The following is a 19,400-nucleotide window of genomic DNA, read 5'->3' on the forward strand; positions in this document are numbered from 1 at the left end:
CTGTGTAGTATGGGAATGTAGGACTCAAGGCCACATTCTGCTGCGTAATGTAGGAACATAGAACATGAGGCCACATTCTGCTGTGTACTGTGGGAATGTAGGACACAAGGCCACATTCTGCTGCATAGTGTGGGAATGTAGGACACAAAGCCACATTCTGCTGCATAGTGTGGGAATGTAGGACACAAGGACACATTCTGCTGTGTAGTGTGGGAATGTAGGACACAAGGTCACATTCTGCTGTGTAGTGGTGGAATGTAGGACACAAGGACACATCCTGCTGCATAGTGTGGGAATGTAGGACACAAGGACACATTCTGATGCGTAGTGTGGTAATGTAGGACACAAGGACACATCCTGCTGCATAGTGTGGGAATGTAGGACACAAGGACACATTCTGCTGCATAGTGTGGGAACGTAGGACACAAGGACACATTCTGCTGCATAGTGTGGGCACGTAGGACACAAGGACACATTCTGCTGCGTAGTGTGGGAATGTAGGACACAAGTATACATTCTGTTGTGTAGTGTGGTAATGTAGGACACAAGTATACATTCTGATGCGTAGTGTGGTAATGTAGGACACAAGGACACATTCTGCTGCATAGTGTGGGAATGTAGGATACACGGACACATTCTGATGCGTAGTGTGGGAATGTAGGACACAAGGACACATTCTGCTGCGTAGTGTGGGAATGTAGGTCACAAGTATACATTCTGATGTGTAGTGTGGGAATGTAGGACACAATGACACATCCTGCTGCATAGTGTGGGAATGTAGGACACAAGGACACATTCTGCTGCATAGTGTGGGAATGTAGGACACAAGGACACATTCTGCTGCGTAGTGTGGGAATGTAGGTCACAAGTATACATTCTGATGTGTAGTGTGGGAATGTAGGACACAAGGACACATTCTGCTGCGTAGTGTGGGAATGTAGGACACAAGTATACAATCTGATGTGTAGTGTGGGAATGTAGGACACAAGGACACATCCTGCTGCATAGTGTGGGAATGTAGGACACAAGGACACATTCTGCTGCATAGTGTGGGAACGTAGGACACAAGGACACATTCTGCTGCATAGTGTGGGAACGTAGGACACAAGGACACATTCTGCTGCGTAGTGTGGGAATGTAGGACACAAGTATACATTTTGTTGTGTAGTGTGGTAATGTAGGACACAAGTATACATTCTGATGCGTAGTGTGGTAATGTAGGACACAAGGACACATTCTGCTGCATAGTGTGGGAACGTAGGACACAAGGACACATTCTGCTGCGTAGTGTGGGAATGTAGGACACAAGTATACATTCTGTTGTGTAGTGTGGTAATGTAGGACACAAGTATACATTCTGATGTGTAGTGTGGTAATGTAGGATACACGGACACATTCTGATGCGTAGTGTGGTAATGTAGGACACAAGGATACATCCTGCTGCATAGTGTGGGAATGTAGGACACAAGGACACATTCTGCTGCATAGCGTGGGAATGTAGGACACAAGGACACATTCTGCTGCGTAGTGTGGGAATGTAGGACACAAGTATACATTCTGATGTGTAGTGTGGGAATGTAGGACACAAGGACACATTCTGCAGCATGGTACGGGAATGTAGGACACAAGGACACATTCTGCTGCATAGTGTGGGGATGTAGGACACAAGGACACATTCTGCTGCGTAGTGTGGGAATGTAGGACACAAGTATACAATCTGATGTGTAGTGTGGGAATGTAGGACACAAGGACACATCCTGCTGCATAGTGTGGGAATGTAGGACACAAGGACACATTCTGCTGCATAGTGTGGGAATGTAGGACACAAGGACACATTCTGCTGCATAGTGCGGGAATGTAGGACACAAGGACACATTCTGCTGTGTAGTGTGGGAATGTAGGACATAAGGACACATTTTGCTGTGTAGTTTGGGAATGTAGGACACAAGGCCATATTCTGCTGTGTAGTGTGGGAATGTAGGACACAAGGACACATCCTGCTGCATAGTTTGGGAATGTAGGACGCAAGGACACATTCTGCTGCATAGTGTGGGAATGTAGGACACAAGGACACATTCTGCTGCGTAGTGTGGGAATGTAGGTCACAAGTATACATTCTGATGTGTAGTGTGGGAATGTAGGACACAAGGACACATTCTGCTGCGTAGTGTGGGAATGTAGGACACAAGTATACAATCTGATGTGTAGTGTGGGAATGTAGGACACAAGGACACATCCTGCTGCATAGTGTGGGAATGTAGGACACAAGGACACATTCTGCTGCATAGTGTGGGAACGTAGGACACAAGGACACATTCTGCTGCATAGTGTGGGAACGTAGGACACAAGGACACATTCTGCTGCGTAGTGTGGGAATGTAGGACACAAGTATACATTTTGTTGTGTAGTGTGGTAATGTAGGACACAAGTATACATTCTGATGCGTAGTGTGGTAATGTAGGACACAAGGACACATTCTGCTGCATAGTGTGGGAACGTAGGACACAAGGACACATTCTGCTGCGTAGTGTGGGAATGTAGGACACAAGTATACATTCTGTTGTGTAGTGTGGTAATGTAGGACACAAGTATACATTCTGATGTGTAGTGTGGTAATGTAGGATACACGGACACATTCTGATGCGTAGTGTGGTAATGTAGGACACAAGGATACATCCTGCTGCATAGTGTGGGAATGTAGGACACAAGGACACATTCTGCTGCATAGCGTGGGAATGTAGGACACAAGGACACATTCTGCTGCGTAGTGTGGGAATGTAGGACACAAGTATACATTCTGATGTGTAGTGTGGGAATGTAGGACACAAGGACACATTCTGCAGCATGGTACGGGAATGTAGGACACAAGGACACATTCTGCTGCATAGTGTGGGGATGTAGGACACAAGGACACATTCTGCTGCGTAGTGTGGGAATGTAGGACACAAGTATACAATCTGATGTGTAGTGTGGGAATGTAGGACACAAGGACACATCCTGCTGCATAGTGTGGGAATGTAGGACACAAGGACACATTCTGCTGCATAGTGTGGGAATGTAGGACACAAGGACACATTCTGCTGCATAGTGCGGGAATGTAGGACACAAGGACACATTCTGCTGTGTAGTGTGGGAATGTAGGACATAAGGACACATTTTGCTGTGTAGTTTGGGAATGTAGGACACAAGGCCATATTCTGCTGTGTAGTGTGGGAATGTAGGACACAAGGACACATCCTGCTGCATAGTTTGGGAATGTAGGACGCAAGGACACATTCTGCTGCATAGTGTGGGAATGTAGGACACAAGGACACATTCTGCTGCGTAGTGTGGGAATGTAGGTCACAAGTATACATTCTGATGTGTAGTGTGGGAATGTAGGACACAAGGACACATTCTGCTGCGTAGTGTGGGAATGTAGGACACAAGTATACAATCTGATGTGTAGTGTGGGAATGTAGGACACAAGGACACATCCTGCTGCATAGTTTGGGAATGTAGGACACAAGGACACATTCTGCTGCATAGTGTGGGAACGTAGGACACAAGGACACATTCTGCTGCATAGTGTGGGAACGTAGGACACAAGGACACATTCTGCTGCGTAGTGTGGGAATGTAGGACACAAGTATACATTTTGTTGTGTAGTGTGGTAATGTAGGACACAAGTATACATTCTGATGCGTAGTGTGGTAATGTAGGACACAAGGACACATTCTGCTGCATAGTGTGGGAACGTAGGACACAAGGACACATTCTGCTGCGTAGTGTGGGAATGTAGGACACAAGTATACATTCTGTTGTGTAGTGTGGTAATGTAGGACACAAGTATACATTCTGATGTGTAGTGTGGTAATGTAGGATACACGGACACATTCTGATGCGTAGTGTGGTAATGTAGGACACAAGGACACTTCCTGCTGCACAGTGTGGGAATGTAGGACACAAGGACACATTCTGCTGCATAGCGTGGGAATGTAGGACACAAGGACACATTCTGCTGCGTAGTGTGGGAATGTAGGACACAAGTATACATTCTGATGTGTAGTGTGGGAATGTAGGACACAAGGACACATTCTGCAGCATGGTACGGGAATGTAGGACACATGGACACATTCTGCTGCATAGTGTGGGGATGTAGGACACAAGGACACATTCTGCTGCGTAGTGTGGGAATGTAGGACACAAGTATACAATCTGATGTGTAGTGTGGGAATGTAGGACACAAGGACACATCCTGCTGCATAGTGTGGGAATGTAGGACACAAGGACACATTCTGCTGCATAGTGTGGGAATGTAGGACACAAGGACACATTCTGCTGCATAGTGCGGGAATGTAGGACACAAGGACACATTCTGCTGTGTAGTGTGGGAATGTAGGACATAAGGACACATTTTGCTGTGTAGTTTGGGAATGTAGGACACAAGGCCATATTCTGCTGTGTAGTGTGGGAATGTAGGACACAAGGACACATCCTGCTGCATAGTTTGGGAATGTAGGACGCAAGGACACATTCTGCTGTGTAGTGTGGGAATGTAGGACACAAGGACACATCCTGCAGTGTAGTTTGGGAATGCAGGACACATTCTGCTGCGTAGTGTGGGAATGTAGGACACAAGGACACATCCTGCTGTGTAGTGTGGGAATGTAGGACACAAGGACACATCCTGCTGTGTTGTTTGGGAATGTAGGATGCAAGGACACATTCTGCTGTGTAGTGTGGGAATGTAGGACACAAGGACACATTCTGCTGTGTAGTGTGGGAATGTAGGACACAAGGACACATGCTGCTGTGTAGTTTGGGAATGTAGGACGTTAGGACACATTCTGCTGTGTAGTGTGGGAATGTAGGACACAAGGACACATTCTGCTGTGTAGTGTGGGAATGTAGGACACAAGGACACATTCTGCTGTGTAGTGTGGGAATGTAGGACACAAGGACACATTCTGCTGTGTAGTGTGGGAATGTAGGACACAAGGACACATGCTGCTGTGTAGTTTGGGAATGTAGGACGTTAGGACACATTCTGCTGTGTAGTGTGGCAATGTAGGACACAAGGACACATTCTGCTGTGTAGTGTGGGAATGTAGGACACAAGGACACATGCTGCTGTGTAGTGTGGGAATGTAGGACACAAGGACACATTCTGCCTGGTAAATTTGCAAAAACAAGATAAATAAGTTTTGAAAATATTTGGTCATCTCTTGTTATCCTTTTCCACGATGCTACTTGCAGAATTACTGAGTCTATTGATGGTAAGGCAAATTATACTTAAACATAAACTTACAAATATCATAGGATTGTGTTATTACAATGACTATTATATTAGGTTTTAACCCCTAGATTCTCAGAGTTAAAACATTTAACAGTTTTTTTATTTCATTTTCTCTTCCCGGATCTCTGTTTCTTTCTACATCTGGACAATGGTTTGGGCTCTGTGTACAGACATCTAAATGAGTTTCCAGTCAGGACTCCAGACACTTTCCTTTATCTGAGCTGCATCTTGATAACTACAGTCCGATAATTGAAGATGTCACAGATTGATGGGAAGAAAGGATTCTATTTGCCTGTGGTGGTTGGCACTGACTCCTCTGAAGTGCAGGGCCTAATGGTTCTCGCCAGAGGTCCATTCATGACTGCACTCACAGGATTCCCAACTGGAGACAGATGGCAAGAAGAAAACACATAGACCATCTGAAATTCTAGGTCAGCTATAAAAAGGCTCAGGGCTAAATTTACTAAGCAGCGGGTTCTAAACCCTGGCGGTTTGGTGGCGGTTTGACGGCAGGTTCTAAACCCCAGGGATTTGGCAGACAAAGGGCTTGTTTACTAACATTACATTAGTGACATAAAACTTGCAGTGAACCCTAACAACCAGTAATACAATTGCTTTCATTTTCTAATTAGCACAAGACATTTCGCACCTAAATGCAGTGCAAGCAGAACAGTTTAGTGTTCATATAAAATCAGGATTACCACAGAGCAGATTCATTCCGTACACAACTTCGGGCCTGATTCAGCCAGGAACGCAGCCAAGAATTTGCACGTACCCGGCCGCTGTTTGTGTTCTGCATATGCATCGCAGTGCGCAAACCGGCCGTTGCGATCGGGAAGCGATCATAGCATACTTTGCTGACATTCAGCTCCCTCCTTCCGTGAGGGAGCCGAATGTCTACGTGCAGTGGTGGGCATGGCCAGATATTTACGAGGCATTGGGGGTGGAGCTGGGGCGGGGCCGCGTGATCGTGTCATCGTGGCTCCACCCTCTCTTCACAATGCCAAAAATATTGGCATTGTGAAACAGGGGGCAGGGTCACGAATCGCGTCACTGCCCCCCCCAACTGCAGGGGTTTCTATGAGGTAGAGCAGGGCAGGCGGCAGCTGGGAGGCTTGCCTGCCTTTCCGGGGGGGTCGGGAGCATCACCCAATTTTCGGGAGGCTCCCGTCCAGTTCGGGAGGGTAGGCAAGCGTAGATCATAGGAAGCACGCAGTCTCAGCACACATTGATTGACAGGAAGTGATCATTTAGGGTTGGTGTTGGGGGTTTGGTCAGTGAATGGCTGGCGTGCCTGTGCATTTGAATGGAAATACAGGGGTGGGCATAATTAAGCCCCTGTGATGGAAGACGCAGCCAGAGCTCTAGATGCACACAGGAAGCAGCCCAAACCTGAGTCAGGTCAGGTCAACTAGTATTCTGCTAATGGGTTCGATGGTTCTAGATGTTACTGATGTTTTCGCTGCCTAGCGAGGTATTGCGGATGTGTGGTACCCCAGACCTTGGTGTACTCATGCGTGTATGGTCCTATATAAAGAGTATATATGTAAATACTGTATATATAATATGTAAATATAGTGTGCTCTGGTTAATATGAACCATTGTAACTGACTGACAATTTGATGCCCCTCCAGAGTCCGGGGGCAGTTACCATATACCTCTATGTACTGGTGCAGGTAATATGTGATGAGTCAGCAGCAGGATGTCACATGACTCAGAATGTGCTGGAACAAGCTGCAGGAGTCAGACAGTTACGTCAGGTACAGAGAGCCCTGAGGGGATGGTGAGGAAGGAAGGACTCACGCAGCAACGCTCACCAGAGACTCTGCAAACACCAGAGTAACACCAGTAATGGGTAGCACTGCCCATTAGAACTGGCTGCTGAAGCTCCTGGAGGTGTGTCTGTGATCCGGCAGTGATATACAGCATTTGTGGCTGGAGGTCGGCTGTGAGGCAGACTCTACCTCCTACACGGGGGGCAGGGAGGTGAGCAGGGAGCCCGGCATCAGTGCTGATTTCAAGGAGGGCGGTGATCTTCTTAATAGCCACTTCCCCTGGACACACAATCCAAGAATCAGATCTGCAACATATGTGCACCACCTCTACAGATCCAGCGTATGTGCACCACCTCTACAGATCCAGCATATGTGTACTACCTCTACAGATCCAGCATATGTGCACTACCTCTACAGATCCAGCTTATGTGCACCACCTCTACAGATCCAGCGTATGTGCACCAGCTCTACAGATCCAGCGTATGTGCACCACCTCTACAGATCCAGCGTATGTGCACCACCTCTACAGATCCAGCGTATGTGCACCATCTCTACAGATCCAGCGTATGTGCACCATCTCTGCAGATCCAGCGTATGTGCACCACTTCTACAGATCCAACATATGTGCACCACCTCTACAGATCCAGCAGTGCAATTGTACTAGAGAAAACATTGACTAAACTTCATGTTTATAGTAGTCCTAAAGGGTTTCATGTAAAAATGCCTTTAAAATTGTTTCTGTTCCCTCCAACCTACTAGTTGTAGTGTTTACTAATGTGGTAAAGTTTGGTTAAGAAAATATCTTGCATTGGTACTGTCAAAGCAGTTTTATGTCTTCAGGATCACCTAGATTCAACAGGTGGTAATTGAAGAAAACTTTGGATCTTGCCGAGTTCCAGTACAATAAACCTTGCTACATTGCTATGTGTATGTTACTTACCCAGAAATACCTTTGCTATATAGTTTCAATACATTTCAACAAAATAAAATACATGCAAAGTTTGCATGTATTTTTTTTGCTGAAATGTATAGAAACTATGGCCCGTATTCAATTAGATTCGCACCCGCAATACTTTTTTGCCTCCGGGACTTATCGCCTACATCGCGTGTTTTGGGTGCAAAAACTTTTTGCACGCATTCCCACTATTCCCCGTATTCAATTTGATAGTACGCGACCCCCCCCCCCCAGCATGCAAAACTTTAACAGGCGGAAAGTCCTCTCCAAAATGGAGTAATCAGCCTGACACCCCCCAAAAGATGCAATTACATGGGGGTTCACTATGGTTACCCCCAAATTGGCCTGCTTAAGGTATTTGGGGTATTTAAATGGTCTCAATAGGTGCTGTTTTGCGTATTTGCATAAGGGGTGAAGAATAGCATTTCAAAGTTTTTTATGGTTAAAATAACTAGTCCCAGCAAAGTTTGGGTACCTGAAAATGGGGGGTAGCATACTTTTAAGTTGCTAGAAGTTTTAAATCACATAAAAAATCCACCTGCCGCATGCACCTGCAATCAAAAAAACACCTGCCCCATACTTCGGGACCCCCCAGAAATCTATTTCGCTACTTTTTAAGTTTGTCCCAAACTTTGAACTTTTTCGCCCCCAAAATGAAAGTACTTTTTTGGGGTGTTCTAATGTGTTTTTTAATAATTTTTTGACAAACTTTACATTTGGGGGACTGTCTTAAGGCTGCACGGGGGTTCCCGCAACATTGCACCCCAAAACCCCAATTCTGCACTTTTTTCCGCCCGCTGTTCATAGGTGAAAATTTTTCGCCGGGTCCATTGCATTGACTTTCCAGCCTAGGCGAAAAGTCTTTGAAATTGAATATGGCAAAAAGTTCCCGCCTGGCGAAATGATGTCATCCGCGATACTTTTTCGCCGAAACTGACTTTTCGCTTCAAATTGAATACGGGCCTATATCTCTAACATTATTTCTGCAGTGTTAATGAGATAGTACTGTCAATAAATAGAGTCTTGTTTGACACTAAGGGGTAAATTTACTAAAGTGAGAGTTTTTAGAAGTGAGTTTTAAAAGTGATGTTGCCCATAACAACCAATCAGATTCTAGCTATTATCTTCTAGAAGGTGCTAGTTAAATATTAAGTAGAATTTGATTGGTTGCTATGGGCAACATCACTTTTAAAACTCACTTCTAAAAACTCTCACTTTAGTAAATTTGCCCCTAATTGGCATAATTCATTGGGTAAAGAATCAAACTCCTTCTCTGCTGTGAAGATAACCCTCATAAGAGCTACTACAGAGTGTGACCAACCATCTACTCCTTCTAGTAAGATACTTGAACCTCACTTAACAATTCTACCCTACTTGGCGAGTTGTCACAGATGCGAGTAAAGGGAAGTGGGCGGCTTTACGTAGTGGTGGGTGTCTGGTTCTTGTGCTGTGGTGTCATTGCGATTGAGTTCACAGCGGTCGGGTGTATGAGTATGCAGACTTGCGTTCCGTGCTGAATCAGGCCTTTGGTCCAATACCCAATGTCAGTGCAGAGATAATAATACCAGAGTTCTTTCCAGGCTGTGTTTTGCATGTGCACCACCCGGCACTTTGGGAGCCTGCAAGTGGGAACAGAGGGCCGGATTCAGAGCCGGACGCTATTTGCGCTCGCTCGTTCAGAAAAAGGGGCCGGCTATTTAAATTGAGCGCTCGCTCTTTGCGGTCTGTTGACGCCTCTATGTGTGAGCGAGCGAACGAAACATGCGCTCTCTATTTTGTAAAGACGCCCCCTGGCCGCTCGCATCCTACGTCATCTCCGCTATTTATTTGATTAATCGAGTACATTGAAAGGCGTCTGAACTGCTCGCAGTGCTTGTGGTTGGATTTTCCTACCGCAATCATGCGAACAGTTCAGGCTAAGAGACAACCAAGTGACGTGGCCGATGACGCTGCTTTGTTAATTATGCACACCCTTAAACCGCCCATTTTGACCATTTGGCACGCCTGCGTTCGGATCTCCACTTCCCCTGTTACCACCCACAACGCCTCATCCTGTCACTCAAATTAGCAGGCACTCGCTATTTTGCGAGCGCTCGATTTCCGACCGCACTGACTGGTTGGCGCATGCGCATTATGACCCATATGCATGCGCAGATGTACGAACATCGCTCGGAGCAAATGAGTGGCCGCTTACGAGCGGCTCTGAATCAGGCCCAGTATCTGGGCGCTGTATAAAAAGGACCAGATCCTACAGATTTTGCAGCTTTTTCCTTATTAGACGACTGGGCCTCTGATAAGAAGAGGAGAATTAATATATAAAATATAATTTCAAGTTTAAATCATTATAAGGTCAGGTTTTAAAACATTTTATTATTGTGAAGGCCCCCACCCGGCTACTTCTTGATGCCACCCGGCTGGAATAAATTTATGGGGAGAAAACTGAATACACAAGTTGGATTGTTGTTACTACTCAAATGCCTGTTGGTCTTGCAAGACTATGGGGCATATTCATTATGTTAATTATTGGGGGCTAGGCGGCCCCCGATAATTAACATTCTTACAGTCGGTGACCACAGGAGCAATTCATCATTACTCAGATGCGGAGATCTGAAATTCAGCTGGCTCCACAAATGTTTTTACTGCTGGTGTTTTCCTTATTTCCTGGTCACAGACACCACCTGATTGGCTGCATGCCTCCTTCCAGCTGGCCTTGCCTACACTGCTCCGACGAGCACAGAGACGGACACGCTGTGGCAACCCAGCCGCCCGAACAGGTCCACCGCTCCCCTCCCAGCGTCTCCACCTCCATTGCTCTGGTGAGCACAGAGACGGACACGTTGCGCATTCACAGCTTCGTGGACTTCCGCTCTGGCCCCGTCTGCTGCCTGCAGCCTCCCCGCGGTCACACGGTGGACACGTGGGCATTAATTCACCTCGGCAGAGCAGCTCACTGGACTTTCCACCCTGGTTCTTCATTTCCAGCCGCTTTTACATTAGTGGCCACAGCCATATATTTGCCAGTTTGGTTGGCCCTTGTTTCCATCATACCAGCTGGGATCAGCAGCAGACACCACCTATTAGTGTGCCGGGACGCCGGTTACCTTTCCAAGGTGGTAAGATTTAACTGTCAGTTGCAAATTGCATAAGACGTTTATTGCAATACTCTCCTGAGCTCTTCACATTTGGAATTACTTTATGCATGCAAACTCTCCGTTTACTAACATTCTGATATATTTATGCTCTTCAGTTCCTGTGTGGAATGTATGAGATGCTTTGTTACTAACCCATGTTTGCACATATTGCTTGGTGCATGCTACCATTTTACTATAATATAAGATATTTTCCTTATAGGAGATCTCATCTGGTTCTATTATCCAGGAATTATGTATTTTGACTGTTATATATGTTTCTAAATGTCAGCTTTTTAATATTATGTTATGTCTAATTGAATATTAAATTCATTTACCTCTGTCCAGCGCTCTCCATATTTTCTTTCTTGTTTACTTTTGTAGCAGTAAAAATTAAAACTGCCAAGTCCGACTTGGCAGTGCTAGTGCGCCTGCATGAACAAGGGCTCACGCAGAACCACAAAGCCCTGGCATCCGGTTGAATGAGCCAGACAGGGGAGTAGGGGAGCAGGGGTGTGGGAGCAAATGCCATCTGAAGATGGTGAATATTCCAGCAGTCATTCTTTTTCTAGACTTCTGCAATTCGCCCTGGCATGCTGTGAATCAACTTCTGGGCCACATACTGACCACAATTTCTCAATGGGATTAAGGTCTGGGGAGCTTCCTAGCCATGGACCCAAAATTTCAATGTTTTGTTCCCAGAGCCACTTAGTTGTCACATTTGCCTTATGGCAAGGTGCTCCATCATGCTGGAAAAGGCATTGTTCCTCACCAAATTGTTCTTGGATGGTTGGGAGAAGTTGCTCTTGGAGGATGTTTTGGTACCATTCTTTAGTCATGGCTGTGTTCTTAGGAAAAATTGTAAGTGATCCCACTCCCTTGGCTGAGAAGCAACCCCACACATGAATGGTCTCAGGATGCTTTACTTGGGGGGGTCCCCACCTCCTCAGAGATCCCCGGCTTGGGTTGACCGGCTTGGGGTGTTAATGCTTTGGCCCTGGAGACCCGGTGATAGGGTCGCCTGGCTGTGGCATTACACCCTAATCGGTTTGGGTCCGGTGCTAGTTTTAAATATTAGGGGGAAGCCTACACATTTTTTCCCCCCTATATTTAAAACCAGCACTGGCCCTGCAGCCAGGTGCTGGTTCCTAAATTACAAGGGAACCCTACTCATTTTGTTCCCCGTAATTTTAGTCCAGGGCTGGTTATACTTCTGGGGGGGGACCCTATGTCATTTTCTTTGGACATTTAACCCGTTTTCTACAGGTACAACACACAAGCAGCCTGCACATATCTCACTGATACAGTGCAGGCTGCTAGCTCGGAAGAGTTTTGCAGAGAGAAAACACTGTAATCTCGGGTGAGTAATCTCATCTAAACTTGCAACTCGGGGGACAAATCTCAATCTGCTTCACCATCGGCCAACTCATTTTCAGCTAAATTCACTTCTTAGTAAATTTGTGAGTTTATAAAACGGGAACATCACCCAAGTTTCGGCGATGCAAATCGAGTTTAAATACTATGCCACACATTAGTGACGCCAAATTATAATATGCCACACAGCAGTGTCCCAAATTCATAATGTACTATATAGAAACGGCCCAACTAATATGCCACACAGCCAGGGTGGTACAGTGGACGGCACATAAGTGCACTACACTACTAGTATAACAAACACACAGCCACCGGTGCCGGCAGCTGTGTGCTTGTTTTAGCAGCCGATGAGAGTCAGACAGACTCTCATCAGCTGCTGCACCCACTGCCTGAGTCGGGCTGGAGCTCATGAGTGAGCTCCATCTTCCGGCTACCGCAGTGGGTGATGGAAGAGACATCATGGCGTCTCTCCCATCATGCAGAGCGGGCTGGCCCGGGAGGACGCCGGACGGAGGAGCAGATGCCGGAGCGTGATTAAGCGTGGATTAAAGTAAGAGGAGTTTTTTTTTTTTCGTGTGTGTGTGTCTGGCCAGGGGGACGGACGGACTACTACTACTACTACTAAGGGCACTGCTGGGGGGCGACGGACTACTACTTCTAAGGGGCACTGCTGGGTGGAGGCGACTACTACTACTAAGGGCACTGCTGGGGAGGGGGACTACTACTACTAAGGGCACTGCTAGGGGGGGAACTACTTCTAAGCAGGGCTGTAGCTAGGGTAGTGCGCCCAGTGCCATCGCACAGGGCACCACAGATCAGGGGGCCCTGTTTGGGCCTGTCAAATTTCTGTTTATTATCATTCTCACTTGTAGGTTCCTCTTATTTCATCCCCAGCTTCTCCTGGCCTCTCCTATCTCTTTCCTGGCCCTTCACCATGAAGCCATGGCCCTTTTTTGGGTGCATTATGTCCCTTTGAAAAATGAGGGGGGAGCTCTTTCTGGCACAGGGCACCAAAAATTCTAGTTACGGCTCTGCTACTCTGGGCACTGCTGGGGGGGGACTACTACTAAAAGCACTGCTGGGGGAGGATGACTACTACTAAGGGCACTGCTGGGGGTACTACTGGGGGCACTGCTGGTGGGACCACTACTGGGGGACACTGCATAGAGGGGGATTACTACTAGTGGCACTGCTGAGGGTACTACTAGGGTTACTACTGGGGGCACTGCATACTGGTGGGACCACTACTGGGGGACACTGCGTAGAGGGGGATTACTACTAGGGGTACTGCTGGGGGGGACTGCTACTGGGGGCACTACTGGGGGGACTATTACTTGGGGCACTACATAGGGGGAGATTACTGCTGGGGGCACTGCTGGGGGGGTACTACTAGGGGCACTTCTGGGGGGGACTGCTACTGTGGGCGCTACTACTACTGGGGGCACTGCACTGGTGGGACCACTACTGGGGGCACTGCATTGGGAATGATTACTGCCAGGGATACTGTTGGGGGGGCTACTACTAGAGGCACTGCAGGGGGAGGGCTGCTATTGGGGGGATTACTAATGGGGCACTGCTGGGGGGAGACTACTACTAGGAGCAGTGCATCGGGGGGACCACTACTGGTAGGCACTGCAAAGGGAGGGTTACTTCTGGGGGCACTATATAAGGGGCACTGCATAGGTGGGGGACTGCTGCATAGGGGGGCACTGTATAAGGGGCACTACTGGGGGCACTGTATAAGGGGCACTATATTGGGGGCACTGCATGGGGAGACCACTACTGGGGACACTGCATAGGGGGGACCACTACTGCCAGCACTACTGAGGGCACTGTATAAGGGCTTGTGTAGCTATCGAGGGTGGGGGCAGGGGGGGAGTAAGGTTGAAGAAATGCCATGGGTGCCAAAAAACTTTGCACCGGCCCTGCACACAGCAGAGTCCCAAAATCATATTGTGCCTCATAACACTGCCCCAATTCATAATATGCCATACATCTGTGCCACAAATTCATTATATGCTACACAGCTATATCCTCAATTCATAATCATGCTATACATCAATGCCTCCAATACATATGCCACACAGCTGTGCACAAAATGTATTGTATGCCACATAGCCATGAATTATGCTATACAATACCCCTAATACATATGATACACATGTGCCCCAAATTCTTTATATGCCATACAGCTGTGCCCCCAATACATTATGCTACACATCCATGCCCCAATATATATTTAGGCCACACATCTGTACCCAAATATATGTCAGCACCCATTAACCCCCCCAAACACACACACACACACCTTAGCCTGCCACCACTCATTAAATCTACACATACACTTACCCTGTCTACACTCATTAACACACACACACACACGCACAACTGTATTAGCCTTGGTCATCAGTAGACCCAGCCAGGACTGAAAGAGACATCCTTCTTCTTTTTTGTGGACCCAGTGGCGCCCATCAGTGGGCGGCACCCCTAGGCAGCTGCCTAAATCTGCCTAATGGTAGCACCGGCCCTGACGGCATGTGCACAGCGATCACTCTACGATTTTTGGACGCAGACAGGAATCCATCGCAGTTGGAGTGACAGGCCGTTAGCGTTTGCGGGCGGTGATGGGGAAGTGGTTACTGAATCGCAGACGTGCCTGTCCCTTTGAATGCCGTTGCATGGGTGTGCATAAATTAGCCACTGCGACAGCATTTGCAGCTTGAGTACTCACTGTGTGCGACAAGACTTGCAACTTCTGACACAGGTCAGGGCTGCTGCAATTGTGCGTAACGGCCCGATGTGCTTCGATGTTACCGATGTATATGCAGGACTGTGAGGTATTATGGATGTGAGAAAGCAATAGTGAGCATCTTTATGCTAGCTGAGCGGTAGCAGACATTAACATACTTTTGCAGCTGCATTGCATGCGATTATGCAGCTGCAATCGCAATTGTGATCCATGCAGAATCAGGCCCTGTGTCACTGTGAGATGTGGGTGCGGTGCAGTGCCTGCTGCCGTGCAGGTGTACGTCTGTTCCTTACCTTGCATCGCACCCTCTCACCTTCAGGCCGTGTGTTGAGCAGACGGTCCTGGAACCTCCAAATAGAACACGGACACGATGACCTAGGGGGAAGGAGACAAGGTGAGTACCGTCCTTCCTCACGTCGACCGACGCGCCCTACCGAACCGAGGAATAAATTCAGGTTTTAAGTGAAGATCATCATTGGCACTTTTGGCCTCAGATCCTGAATTTTCACCTATCGGTACTCACGCACCAGGTGAAGATCCGTCCTTGCACCGGGTTGCAAGGTTCACCGTCCGCCCAGAAGGAAGGAAAGATAGATAGTGACAAACAAACAGGGAGAGACAGTACACACAGATATTTCTCACCGTGTCCACTCTTGCTCTTCGTCCGCTCACTCACCTACTGGTCCCTGTAAGGAGATACACAACACAGCCGTGCAGGGCCAAAACCTATGTCAAGCAACTACACATACTAAAACGGCATCACCCTCAACCTACAGTGTGTGGTAGTGCGACAGATATAACAATAACTAAACTTTTGCCTGCACGGAACACCAATCACAGACTATAAGTATACAAGAGCAAAACACGGTGCTGTCCCTTTAAATGTATGCTACCTACCTATCCAGAGCTGGCCAGCTCCTCTTCCCAGTGACTGGGGAAACTCTACCTCATTGATGGGAGCCGTACAGCTCTCCACCACTGCTCACACCTCTAATCATCTATACGGGGCTACCTTTTTATAGGAGTGGCACACCTAATGGGCTCAGGGCCCTGGGCCTAACGCCCAGGGTCTTACCAGTGGCTCAGGGCTTATGCCTGCCTACTGCAGGGTACTCAAGGGACTTGGGCCTACTGCCCAGAGTCCCGTTTCTATTTTGCAGCTCAGGCCTAGGGGCCTGCCTATCTGTGGGGCTCACTTAGCGGTCAGGGCCTAATGCCCAGACCACCTTATATTTTGGGTGGCTCGGGCAGTTGCCCGCCTACTTTATTATTTAGTGACCTGGGCCTAGTACCCAGGGCACTCACACCTGATTTAGGGCCAATCCTTTTAACGGGGCCTAATGCCCGCTATTGTGCCCCGGGCCTTGTGCCCGCCTATTTGCGCACGGGCCTAGTGCCCGACAATGCCCCACGGGCCTAGTGCCCGACAACCCTGGCGGTCTAGGGAGGGGGGTATATGGTGGGGCCTCACGGAGGGCCTACCTGTTGGAAGAGGCTGTGGGGGGGAACTTCGTGAGGCTCTTTTACTTCCCTCCCCGGCAGTCCTCTCCGGTCCTCAGCCGCATTCTTCGGCCGCTGGCCCGTCCTGGCCAGCGGCACCGCCTCTTCTTTTCTTCTTGCAGTTGGCGCCGCCTGTCTTCTCTCTTGACAGCGGCGTCTTCTGGCCTCTTCCGCGGCCGCCGCCCCTGTTGACGCGCCGATCTTCCGCTCTTCGGGAGGTCCTCTCTCCTCCCTCTCCGCCGCCAAACTCCCTTTTCCCGCTCGGCGCCATCTAATACAAGATGGCGCGAGTGGGCGGGACTATGACGTGGTGAGCCGCGATTGGCTCTTCGCGTCCACCTCCTATTGGCTGCTTGGAGCCAAACACCCGCCGCACAGAGCGCCGCACCCAATGCTTGACCAGCGCTGGGAGCAGGTACTCTGTCCAAGTGCCGGCTACCCACCACTTCTTGGCTGCCGGGCGCCAAGCTCCGCTGAGCTTGCGCCCGGAGCCAAGCTCCTCCCCGCACCAAGCTCCTCCCCGCACTGGTGAAAGGGACCAGGCGGTCCCTTCACCAGGTGCCCGCGGCATCTGCACCGACGCTGGGGACATCACTGTCCCAAGCTCCTCCCCGCAATGGTGAAAGGGACCAGGCGGTCCCTTCACCAGGTGCCCGCGGAGTCTGCACCGACGCTGGGGACATCACTGTCCCAGCGCACCAAGCTCCTCCCCGCACTGGTGAAAGGGACCAGGCGGTCCCTTCACCAGGTGCCCGCGGCGTCTGCACCGACGCTGGGGACATCACTGTCCCAGCGCCGGCAACGGATGTGTCCCGCAGAGGACACATCCCCTCTGCCTGTGCCGATGCTGGGATCAGCCACTTCATCCCAGCACGGCACTCCACATCACCATGATATGTATATCCATCTGTTTCAATAAAAAAAACTGTTTTAAGTGTTTTACTATGCAAAAGCAAGATTTCAAGCCTACACATGACTTTGTATTCAAGTGCAAGTACAAAGAACCGTATTATTTATGTGATTGGATTTCTAAACTGCAAATGACATCCACCTTTATCATTCACAGTATCAATTCATATGCGTAAGAAGCTAAATTATTTATTAATGAAATAACTGTCATCATATCATCAACATTAACAAATTACAGTAGGTTAAATAATAGACCTCAACAGCGAATAATAATAGCAAAATTATTCTAGGGTGTTTTGATGATTGAGTTTGCCGGTGGTTTGTTTCCACTACACATCACCGGTGGCTTTAACCTCCAAAGCACCGAATTTACTATTCCACAGTTTGGAGGGTCATCGTACAACTGCTGTCGATTTTTTTTTAAAAAAATCACCGGAAAGCTGTCTGGTCAATAAGCATACGAGGAGGATCAATTAATTAATTATGAGTGTGATATTTATGTATTGTATAAGAGGACAAAAACATCAATAATCTTATGAGGACTAATATTTAATGAATACATTAGAGATCAATATTCGGGATGGTGATGTGTAGTGTCGGGTTTTGAAAAATTGTGTTTTTTTTCTTTAGTAAATCTGGCAGTTTCAAAGCCACCGGGAAAAAGACCAAAAGATGGTGGCTTTGAGAAACTGTTCCGTCTACATTTGACTCATTTCAGAAGACCCACTTGTTCTTGATTGTCTTGGCAGAGTCCACATGTTATTTTTATGCAGTAATGCCCTTTTTGTCTATTGTTGACTTTTATTCCCAGTTCTCATTCATTTTGGTCCTTGGGTAATGTGTGTTTCACATAAAATAATATTACCAATCTCCTCATGATATCTCTTTGGGGGGCTTTGCTTTGTTTGTTCTTACAGAACTTCTGTTCTACAATTTGGTGTCCACACCAAATTTGCTGTTGCCCTTACAGTCCCTGTTTTATTTTGCACAACACACCTGCCCTCTATGAACTTGATCAAGCCATTATTTTCTAGAAGGCTTATGGCAATGAGGTTGGTCTTCAAATCTGGTACAAATAAGTTAAATAACACATCCTGGAAGTCTGTGACTATGGTTTCACCTGTTATTTTCAGGCGCATTGTGATTGTCCCGACGTTTGTGGCCATAAGTACTTTGTCTCCAATCCCTCTAACTGTTAAATGATCACACATGCTCAGTGATTTAAGCCATTCTTGATTGCTACTAAAATGAATGGTGGCTCCCTTGGCCATGTACCAACAACGCTTCCTGTGACTCAGTGAGATGTCTGCATGTATCTGACTGTAAAAAGTAAATAAAGAGTTAAAACTTTAAAAAAAAATGACGTGAGATTCCCCCCCAAAACAGAACCAGCCCCGGACTGATCAAACCCACGTCTGGTTGACTAAGTACAGGGAAAAAATTGAGTAGGGTCTCCCTGTACTCAGTACAACCAGCAATGGGCTATGGGAAGCAGGACTGGTTCTGGAATTACAGGGAAAAATTTGCGTAGGGTCTCCCTGTAATTCACAGAACCAGCCCTGGACCCTTTCTAAAGGGGACTGATGCCACAGCCAGGGGAGCCCTATCACCGGGGTCCCCAGCTGCAGCATCAGCCCTGACTGCTAGTCAGCCCAGGCCAGGGACCCCTGGGGAGTTGGAGACCCCTCCAATGAAGGGGTCTCCCTCTCCAGGGCACCCCTAGCCTAGGCTG

The sequence above is a fragment of the Taudactylus pleione genome, unplaced genomic scaffold, assembly GCF_031769625.1.
Source record: "Taudactylus pleione unplaced genomic scaffold, aTauple2 ptg000020l, whole genome shotgun sequence".
NCBI lineage: Eukaryota > Metazoa > Chordata > Amphibia > Anura > Myobatrachidae > Taudactylus > Taudactylus pleione.